Consider the following 12,108-nt stretch of genomic DNA (forward strand, 5'->3'; position numbering starts at 1 on the left):
ATCATATTCATCGTTTTTAAGTTCCATTACATTTGGCCGTCACGGTGCTAATAAAATGTTATCGATTAATTACAAAATATAAATATTTTTTATTTTATTTACATACATAATAATATTTTAATTATTATTTATTTCCCATTTGAGTATAATCAAAATGTTTTGACACATTTTGAGCTGTTTGAAGACATTTTAAGTATAAAATTATTAATATAAAATGTAATTTCTAATGTCAAAAATAAAATTGTTATAGGTAACTTATAACTTTTAATATAATTAGAGGTGGCGCCTCCCAACGTTAGTCTAATAGTTTAAACTAAGTCATATGGTCTTCGGCGTTTGAGACGCCTAATGTCTTGAGAGTGATCAAGTAGTTGAATTGCTGCTGGATTGGTGTGTTTATATCTAGTCTTTTCTCGTGTTTTCTGGAAATCTTGGTAATCTCGTCCTGGACTAGGATCGAGCTCCTGTTTTCGTTGTACTAATCCATTAGCGTTCCTTGTCATGATCCTAAGTATATTGTTCATTTCTTTTTCTGTTTGGTGTTTTGGACTTAGTATGTTCTGTTTCTAACTTGTCCAGACTTGTCATAACTTGTCTTTCTCGCTGTAATATTTCCTAGTGTTTGTGTTACATAAGTTTACGCAGCTAAAATATCATCAAGTTTTGGATCGTTATTTTCATTAGGCTGTTGTATTGACATTTGATGTACAGATAGGTTATCTCTTGAAGCACTTGAAGTACTAGCCATCTGCGCGTAAGAAATGTTTGATGTGACCGGCTGAGCTGGTTCTTGTTGCATCCTTTATACAGCAGTGACTTGTTTTGGGTGTGCTCTTTCCATTGCTTTTTTATAGGCTGAGCATCCCATCCAGTTGGCAGTGTGATTTTCGCTACAGTTAGCACATTTTGCTTTAATAATTAAGTGTGTAACCGAATGCTTGACAGTTTTTACACTGCGGCACTTCTTTATTTTTACTCGGTGGTTCTATTTTTATAACCTCATGGCATAACAATTTTATGTTATATATGTCTTAATTATACTCCTTTGGCTATAAATCTACGAAAAATGATAGTTGACTTAAATGAGTCCACCATAGCTGGTTCTTCCCATAGATGCCATGGCAACATAGCCTCCAGGAAATACCATCATATTCATCGTTTTTAAGTTCCATTACATTTGGCCGTTACTGTGCTAATAAAATGTTATCGATTAATTACAAAATATAAATATTTTTTATTTCATTTACATACATAATAATATTTTAATTATTATTTATTCCAATTTGAGTATAATCAAAATGTTTTGACACATTTTGAGCTGTTTGAAGACATTATAAGTATATAATTATTAATATAAAATGTAATTTCTAATGTCAAAAGTAAAATTGTTATAGGTAACTTATAACTTTTAATATAATTAGAGGTCGCGCCTCCCAACGTGAGTCTAATAGTTTAAACTAAGTCATATGGTCTTCGGCGTTTGAGACGCCTAATGTCTTGAGAGTGATCAAGTAGTTGAATTGCTGCTGGATTGGTGTGTTTATATCTAGTCTTTTCTCGTGTTTTCTGGAAATCTTGGTAATCTCGTCCTGGACTAGGATCGAGTTCCTGTTTTCGTTGTACTAATCCATTAGCGTTCCTTGTCATGATCCTAAGTATATTGTTCATTTCTTTTTCTGTTTGGTGTTTTGGACTTAGTATGTTCTGTTTCTAACTTGTCCAGACTTGTCATAACTTGTCTTTCTCGCTGTAATATTTCCTAGTGTTTGTGTTACATAAGTTTACGCAGATAAAATATCATCAAGTTTTGGATCGTTATTTTCATTAGGCTGTTGTATTGACATTTGATGTACAGATAGGTTATCTCTTGAAGCACTTGAAGTACTAGCCATCTGCGCGTATGAAATGTTTGATGTGACCGGCTGAGCTGGTTCTTGTTGCATCCTTTACACAGCAGTGACTTGTTTTGGGTGTGCTCTTTCCATTGCTTTTTTATAGGCTGAGCATCCCATCCAGTTGGCAGTGTGATTTTCGCTACTGTTAGCACATTTTGCTTTAATAATTATGTGTGTAACCGAATGCTTGACAGTTTTTACACTGCGGCACTTCTTTATTTTTACTCGGTGGTTCTATTTTTATAACCTCATGGTATAACAATTTTATGTTATATATGTCTTTATTATACTCCTTTGGCTATAAATCTACGAAAAATAATAGTAGACTTAAATGAGTCCACCATAGCTGGTTCTTCCCATAGATGCCATGGCAACATAGCCTCCAGGAAATACCATCATATTCATCGTTTTTAAGTTCCATTACATTTGGCCGTCACGGTGCTAATAAAATGTTATCGATTAATTACAAAATATAAATATTTTTTATTTTATTTACATACATAATAATATTTTAATTATTATTTATTTCCCATTTGAGTATAATCAAAATGTTTTGACACATTTTGAGCTGTTTGAAGACATTTTAAGTATAAAATTATTAATATAAAATGTAATTTCTAATGTCAAAAATAAAATTGTTATAGGTAACTTATAACTTTTAATATAATTAGAGGTGGCGCCTCCCAACGTTAGTCTAATAGTTTAAACTAAGTCATATGGTCTTCGGCGTTTGAGACGCCTAATGTCTTGAGAGTGATCAAGTAGTTGAATTGCTGCTGGATTGGTGTGTTTATATCTAGTCTTTTCTCGTGTTTTCTGGAAATCTTGGTAATCTCGTCCTGGACTAGGATCGAGCTCCTGTTTTCGTTGTACTAATCCATTAGCGTTCCTTGTCATGATCCTAAGTATATTGTTCATTTCTTTTTCTGTTTGGTGTTTTGGACTTAGTATGTTCTGTTTCTAACTTGTCCAGACTTGTCATAACTTGTCTTTCTCGCTGTAATATTTCCTAGTGTTTGTGTTACATAAGTTTACGCAGCTAAAATATCATCAAGTTTTGGATCGTTATTTTCATTAGGCTGTTGTATTGACATTTGATGTACAGATAGGTTATCTCTTGAAGCACTTGAAGTACTAGCCATCTGCGCGTATGAAATGTTTGATGTGACCGGCTGAGCTGGTTCTTGTTGCATCCTTTACACAGCAGTGACTTGTTTTGGGTGTGCTCTTTCCATTGCTTTTTTATAGGCTGAGCATCCCATCCAGTTGGCAGTGTGATTTTCGCTACAGTTAGCACATTTTGCTTTAATAATTATGTGTGTAACCGAATGCTTGACAGTTTTTACACTGCGGCACTTCTTTATTTTTACTCGGTGGTTCTATTTTTATAACCTCATGGCATAACAATTTTATGTTATATATGTCTTTATTATACTCCTTTGGCTATAAATCTACGAAAAATAATAGTAGACTTAAATGAGTCCACCATAGCTGGTTCTTCCCATAGATGCCATGGCAACATAGCCTCCAGGAAATACCATCATATTCATCGTTTTTAAGTTCCATTACATTTGGCCGTCACGGTGCTAATAAAATGTTATCGATTAATTACAAAATATAAATATTTTTTATTTTATTTACATACATAATAATATTTTAATTATTATTTATTTCCCATTTGAGTATAATCAAAATGTTTTGACACATTTTGAGCTGTTTGAAGACATTTTAAGTATAAAATTATTAATATAAAATGTAATTTCTAATGTCAAAAATAAAATTGTTATAGGTAACTTATAACTTTTAATATAATTAGAGGTGGCGCCTCCCAACGTTAGTCTAATAGTTTAAACTAAGTCATATGGTCTTCGGCGTTTGAGACGCCTAATGTCTTGAGAGTGATCAAGTAGTTGAATTGCTGCTGGATTGGTGTGTTTATATCTAGTCTTTTCTCGTGTTTTCTGGAAATCTTGGTAATCTCGTCCTGGACTAGGATCGAGCTCCTGTTTTCGTTGTACTAATCCATTAGCGTTCCTTGTCATGATCCTAAGTATATTGTTCATTTCTTTTTCTGTTTGGTGTTTTGGACTTAGTATGTTCTGTTTCTAACTTGTCCAGACTTGTCATAACTTGTCTTTCTCGCTGTAATATTTCCTAGTGTTTGTGTTACATAAGTTTACGCAGCTAAAATATCATCAAGTTTTGGATCGTTATTTTCATTAGGCTGTTGTATTGACATTTGATGTACAGATAGGTTATCTCTTGAAGCACTTGAAGTACTAGCCATCTGCGCGTATGAAATGTTTGATGTGACCGGCTGAGCTGGTTTTTGTTGCATCCTTTACACAGCAGTGACTTGTTTTGGGTGTGCTCTTTCCATTGCTTTTTTATAGGCTGAGCATCCCATCCAGTTGGCAGTGTGATTTTCGCTACAGTTAGCACATTTTGCTTTAATAATTATGTGTGTAACCGAATGCTTGACAGTTTTTACACTGCGGCACTTCTTTATTTTTACTCGGTGGTTCTATTTTTATAACCTCATGGCATAACAATTTTATGTTATATATGTCTTTATTATACTCCTTTGGCTATAAATCTACGAAAAATAATAGTAGACTTAAATGAGTCCACCATAGCTGGTTCTTCCCATAGATGCCATGGCAACATAGCCTCCAGGAAATACCATCATATTCATCGTTTTTAAGTTCCATTACATTTGGCCGTCACGGTGCTAATAAAATGTTATCGATTAATTACAAAATATAAATATTTTTTATTTTATTTACATACATAATAATATTTTAATTATTATTTATTTCCCATTTGAGTATAATCAAAATGTTTTGACACATTTTGAGCTGTTTGAAGACATTTTAAGTATAAAATTATTAATATAAAATGTAATTTCTAATGTCAAAAATAAAATTGTTATAGGTAACTTATAACTTTTAATATTATAATTAGAGGTGGCGCCTCCCAACGTTAGTCTAATAGTTTAAACTAAGTCATATGGTCTTCGGCGTTTGAGACGCCTAATGTCTTGAGAGTGATCAAGTAGTTGAATTGCTGCTGGATTGGTGTGTTTATATCTAGTCTTTTCTCGTGTTTTCTGGAAATCTTGGTAATCTCGTCCTGGACTAGGATCGAGCTCCTGTTTTCGTTGTACTAATCCATTAGCGTTCCTTGTCATGATCCTAAGTATATTGTTCATTTCTTTTTCTGTTTGGTGTTTTGGACTTAGTATGTTCTGTTTCTAACTTGTCCAGACTTGTCATAACTTGTCTTTCTCGCTGTAATATTTCCTAGTGTTTGTGTTACATAAGTTTACGCAGCTAAAATATCATCAAGTTTTGGATCGTTATTTTCATTAGGCTGTTGTATTGACATTTGATGTACAGATAGGTTATCTCTTGAAGCACTTGAAGTACTAGCCATCTGCGCGTATGAAATGTTTGATGTGACCGGCTGAGCTGGTTCTTGTTGCATCCTTTACACAGCAGTGACTTGTTTTGGGTGTGCTCTTTCCATTGCTTTTTTATAGGCTGAGCATCCCATCCAGTTGGCAGTGTGATTTTCGCTACAGTTAGCACATTTTGCTTTAATAATTATGTGTGTAACCGAATGCTTGACAGTTTTTACACTGCGGCACTTCTTTATTTTTACTCGGTGGTTCTATTTTTATAACCTCATGGTATAACAATTTTATGTTATATATGTCTTTATTATACTCCTTTGGCTATAAATCTACGAAAAATAATAGTAGACTTAAATGAGTCCACCATAGCTGGTTCTTCCCATAGATGCCATGGCAACATAGCCTCCAGGAAATACCATCATATTCATCGTTTTTAAGTTCCATTACATTTGGCCGTCACGGTGCTAATAAAATGTTATCGATTAATTACAAAATATAAATATTTTTTATTTTATTTACATACATAATAATATTTTAATTATTATTTATTTCCCATTTGAGTATAATCAAAATGTTTTGACACATTTTGAGCTGTTTGAAGACATTTTAAGTATAAAATTATTAATATAAAATGTAATTTCTAATGTCAAAAATAAAATTGTTATAGGTAACTTATAACTTTTAATATAATTAGAGGTGGCGCCTCCCAACGTTAGTCTAATAGTTTAAACTAAGTCATATGGTCTTCGGCGTTTGAGACGCCTAATGTCTTGAGAGTGATCAAGTAGTTGAATTGCTGCTGGATTGGTGTGTTTATATCTAGTCTTTTCTCGTGTTTTCTGGAAATCTTGGTAATCTCGTCCTGGACTAGGATCGAGCTCCTGTTTTCGTTGTACTAATCCATTAGCGTTCCTTGTCATGATCCTAAGTATATTGTTCATTTCTTTTTCTGTTTGGTGTTTTGGACTTAGTATGTTCTGTTTCTAACTTGTCCAGACTTGTCATAACTTGTCTTTCTCGCTGTAATATTTCCTAGTGTTTGTGTTACATAAGTTTACGCAGCTAAAATATCATCAAGTTTTGGATCGTTATTTTCATTAGGCTGTTGTATTGACATTTGATGTACAGATAGGTTATCTCTTGAAGCACTTGAAGTACTAGCCATCTGCGCGTATGAAATGTTTGATGTGACCGGCTGAGCTGGTTCTTGTTGCATCCTTTACACAGCAGTGACTTGTTTTGGGTGTGCTCTTTCCATTGCTTTTTTATAGGCTGAGCATCCCATCCAGTTGGCAGTGTGATTTTCGCTACAGTTAGCACATTTTGCTTTAATAATTATGTGTGTAACCGAATGCTTGACAGTTTTTACACTGCGGCACTTCTTTATTTTTACTCGGTGGTTCTATTTTTATAACCTCATGGCATAACAATTTTATGTTATATATGTCTTTATTATACTCCTTTGGCTATAAATCTACGAAAAATAATAGTAGACTTAAATGAGTCCACCATAGCTGGTTCTTCCCATAGATGCCATGGCAACATAGCCTCCAGGAAATACCATCATATTCATCGTTTTTAAGTTCCATTACATTTGGCCGTCACGGTGCTAATAAAATGTTATCGATTAATTACAAAATATAAATATTTTTTATTTTATTTACATACATAATAATATTTTAATTATTATTTATTTCCCATTTGAGTATAATCAAAATGTTTTGACACATTTTGAGCTGTTTGAAGACATTTTAAGTATAAAATTATTAATATAAAATGTAATTTCTAATGTCAAAAATAAAATTGTTATAGGTAACTTATAACTTTTAATATAATTAGAGGTGGCGCCTCCCAACGTTAGTCTAATAGTTTAAACTAAGTCATATGGTCTTCGGCGTTTGAGACGCCTAATGTCTTGAGAGTGATCAAGTAGTTGAATTGCTGCTGGATTGGTGTGTTTATATCTAGTCTTTTCTCGTGTTTTCTGGAAATCTTGGTAATCTCGTCCTGGACTAGGATCGAGCTCCTGTTTTCGTTGTACTAATCCATTAGCGTTCCTTGTCATGATCCTAAGTATATTGTTCATTTCTTTTTCTGTTTGGTGTTTTGGACTTAGTATGTTCTGTTTCTAACTTGTCCAGACTTGTCATAACTCTTGTCTTTCTCGCTGTAATATTTCCTAGTGTTTGTGTTACATAAGTTTACGCAGCTAAAATATCATCAAGTTTTGGATCGTTATTTTCATTAGGCTGTTGTATTGACATTTGATGTACAGATAGGTTATCTCTTGAAGCACTTGAAGTACTAGCCATCTGCGCGTATGAAATGTTTGATGTGACCGGCTGAGCTGGTTCTTGTTGCATCCTTTACACAGCAGTGACTTGTTTTGGGTGTGCTCTTTCCATTGCTTTTTTATAGGCTGAGCATCCCATCCAGTTGGCAGTGTGATTTTCGCTACAGTTAGCACATTTTGCTTTAATAATTATGTGTGTAACCGAATGCTTGACAGTTTTTACACTGCGGCACTTCTTTATTTTTACTCGGTGGTTCTATTTTTATAACCTCATGGCATAACAATTTTATGTTATATATGTCTTTATTATACTCCTTTGGCTATAAATCTACGAAAAATAATAGTAGACTTAAATGAGTCCACCATAGCTGGTTCTTCCCATAGATGCCATGGCAACATAGCCTCCAGGAAATACCATCATATTCATCGTTTTTAAGTTCCATTACATTTGGCCGTCACGGTGCTAATAAAATGTTATCGATTAATTACAAAATATAAATATTTTTTATTTTATTTACATACATAATAATATTTTAATTATTATTTATTTCCCATTTGAGTATAATCAAAATGTTTTGACACATTTTGAGCTGTTTGAAGACATTTTAAGTATAAAATTATTAATATAAAATGTAATTTCTAATGTCAAAAATAAAATTGTTATAGGTAACTTATAACTTTTAATATAATTAGAGGTGGCGCCTCCCAACGTTAGTCTAATAGTTTAAACTAAGTCATATGGTCTTCGGCGTTTGAGACGCCTAATGTCTTGAGAGTGATCAAGTAGTTGAATTGCTGCTGGATTGGTGTGTTTATATCTAGTCTTTTCTCGTGTTTTCTGGAAATCTTGGTAATCTCGTCCTGGACTAGGATCGAGCTCCTGTTTTCGTTGTACTAATCCATTAGCGTTCCTTGTCATGATCCTAAGTATATTGTTCATTTCTTTTTCTGTTTGGTGTTTTGGACTTAGTATGTTCTGTTTCTAACTTGTCCAGACTTGTCATAACTCTTGTCTTTCTCGCTGTAATATTTCCTAGTGTTTGTGTTACATAAGTTTACGCAGCTAAAATATCATCAAGTTTTGGATCGTTATTTTCATTAGGCTGTTGTATTGACATTTGATGTACAGATAGGTTATCTCTTGAAGCACTTGAAGTACTAGCCATCTGCGCGTATGAAATGTTTGATGTGACCGGCTGAGCTGGTTCTTGTTGCATCCTTTACACAGCAGTGACTTGTTTTGGGTGTGCTCTTTCCATTGCTTTTTTATAGGCTGAGCATCCCATCCAGTTGGCAGTGTGATTTTCGCTACAGTTAGCACATTTTGCTTTAATAATTATGCGTGTAACCGAATGCTTGACAGTTTTTACACTGCGGCACTTCTTTATTTTTACTCGGTGGTTCTATTTTTATAACCTCATGGCATAACAATTTTATGTTATATATGTCTTTATTATACTCCTTTGGCTATAAATCTACGAAAAATAATAGTAGACTTAAATGAGTCCACCATAGCTGGTTCTTCCCATAGATGCCATGGCAACATAGCCTCCAGGAAATACCATCATATTCATCGTTTTTAAGTTCCATTACATTTGGCCGTCACGGTGCTAATAAAATGTTATCGATTAATTACAAAATATAAATATTTTTTATTTTATTTACATACATAATAATATTTTAATTATTATTTATTTCCCATTTGAGTATAATCAAAATGTTTTGACACATTTTGAGCTGTTTGAAGACATTTTAAGTATAAAATTATTAATATAAAATGTAATTTCTAATGTCAAAAATAAAATTGTTATAGGTAACTTATAACTTTTAATATAATTAGAGGTGGCGCCTCCCAACGTTAGTCTAATAGTTTAAACTAAGTCATATGGTCTTCGGCGTTTGAGACGCCTAATGTCTTGAGAGTGATCAAGTAGTTGAATTGCTGCTGGATTGGTGTGTTTATATCTAGTCTTTTCTCGTGTTTTCTGGAAATCTTGGTAATCTCGTCCTGGACTAGGATCGAGCTCCTGTTTTCGTTGTACTAATCCATTAGCGTTCCTTGTCATGATCCTAAGTATATTGTTCATTTCTTTTTCTGTTTGGTGTTTTGGACTTAGTATGTTCTGTTTCTAACTTGTCCAGACTTGTCATAACTCTTGTCTTTCTCGCTGTAATATTTCCTAGTGTTTGTGTTACATAAGTTTACGCAGCTAAAATATCATCAAGTTTTGGATCGTTATTTTCATTAGGCTGTTGTATTGACATTTGATGTACAGATAGGTTATCTCTTGAAGCACTTGAAGTACTAGCCATCTGCGCGTATGAAATGTTTGATGTGACCGGCTGAGCTGGTTCTTGTTGCATCCTTTACACAGCAGTGACTTGTTTTGGGTGTGCTCTTTCCATTGCTTTTTTATAGGCTGAGCATCCCATCCAGTTGGCAGTGTGATTTTCGCTACAGTTAGCACATTTTGCTTTAATAATTATGTGTGTAACCGAATGCTTGACAGTTTTTACACTGCGGCACTTCTTTATTTTTACTCGGTGGTTCTATTTTTATAACCTCATGGCATAACAATTTTATGTTATATATGTCTTTATTATACTCCTTTGGCTATAAATCTACGAAAAATAATAGTAGACTTAAATGAGTCCACCATAGCTGGTTCTTCCCATAGATGCCATGGCAACATAGCCTCCAGGAAATACCATCATATTCATCGTTTTTAAGTTCCATTACATTTGGCCGTCACGGTGCTAATAAAATGTTATCGATTAATTACAAAATATAAATATTTTTTATTTTATTTACATACATAATAATATTTTAATTATTATTTATTTCCCATTTGAGTATAATCAAAATGTTTTGACACATTTTGAGCTGTTTGAAGACATTTTAAGTATAAAATTATTAATATAAAATGTAATTTCTAATGTCAAAAATAAAATTGTTATAGGTAACTTATAACTTTTAATATAATTAGAGGTGGCGCCTCCCAACGTTAGTCTAATAGTTTAAACTAAGTCATATGGTCTTCGGCGTTTGAGACGCCTAATGTCTTGAGAGTGATCAAGTAGTTGAATTGCTGCTGGATTGGTGTGTTTATATCTAGTCTTTTCTCGTGTTTTCTGGAAATCTTGGTAATCTCGTCCTGGACTAGGATCGAGCTCCTGTTTTCGTTGTACTAATCCATTAGCGTTCCTTGTCATGATCCTAAGTATATTGTTCATTTCTTTTTCTGTTTGGTGTTTTGGACTTAGTATGTTCTGTTTCTAACTTGTCCAGACTTGTCATAACTCTTGTCTTTCTCGCTGTAATATTTCCTAGTGTTTGTGTTACATAAGTTTACGCAGCTAAAATATCATCAAGTTTTGGATCGTTATTTTCATTAGGCTGTTGTATTGACATTTGATGTACAGATAGGTTATCTCTTGAAGCACTTGAAGTACTAGCCATCTGCGCGTATGAAATGTTTGATGTGACCGGCTGAGCTGGTTCTTGTTGCATCCTTTACACAGCAGTGACTTGTTTTGGGTGTGCTCTTTCCATTGCTTTTTTATAGGCTGAGCATCCCATCCAGTTGGCAGTGTGATTTTCGCTACAGTTAGCACATTTTGCTTTAATAATTATGTGTGTAACCGAATGCTTGTCAGTTTTTACACTGCGGCACTTCTTTATTTTTACTCGGTGGTTCTATTTTTATAACCTCATGGCATAACAATTTTATGTTATATATGTCTTTATTATACTCCTTTGGCTATAAATCTACGAAAAATAATAGTAGACTTAAATGAGTCCACCATAGCTGGTTCTTCCCATAGATGCCATGGCAACATAGCCTCCAGGAAATACCATCATATTCATCGTTTTTAAGTTCCATTACATTTGGCCGTCACGGTGCTAATAAAATGTTATCGATTAATTACAAAATATAAATATTTTTTATTTTATTTACATACATAATAATATTTTAATTATTATTTATTTCCCATTTGAGTATAATCAAAATGTTTTGACACATTTTGAGCTGTTTGAAGACATTTTAAGTATAAAATTATTAATATAAAATGTAATTTCTAATGTCAAAAATAAAATTGTTATAGGTAACTTATAACTTTTAATATAATTAGAGGTGGCGCCTCCCAACGTTAGTCTAATAGTTTAAACTAAGTCATATGGTCTTCGGCGTTTGAGACGCCTAATGTCTTGAGAGTGATCAAGTAGTTGAATTGCTGCTGGATTGGTGTGTTTATATCTAGTCTTTTCTCGTGTTTTCTGGAAATCTTGGTAATCTCGTCCTGGACTAGGATCGAGCTCCTGTTTTCGTTGTACTAATCCATTAGCGTTCCTTGTCATGATCCTAAGTATATTGTTCATTTCTTTTTCTGTTTGGTGTTTTGGACTTAGTATGTTCTGTTTCTAACTTGTCCAGACTTGTCATAACTCTTGTCTTTCTCGCTGTAATATTTCCTAGTGTTTGTGTTACATAAGTTTACGCAGC

Source organism: Metopolophium dirhodum, chromosome 1 (genome assembly GCF_019925205.1).
Source record: "Metopolophium dirhodum isolate CAU chromosome 1, ASM1992520v1, whole genome shotgun sequence".
Classification (NCBI taxonomy): Eukaryota; Metazoa; Arthropoda; class Insecta; order Hemiptera; family Aphididae; genus Metopolophium; species Metopolophium dirhodum.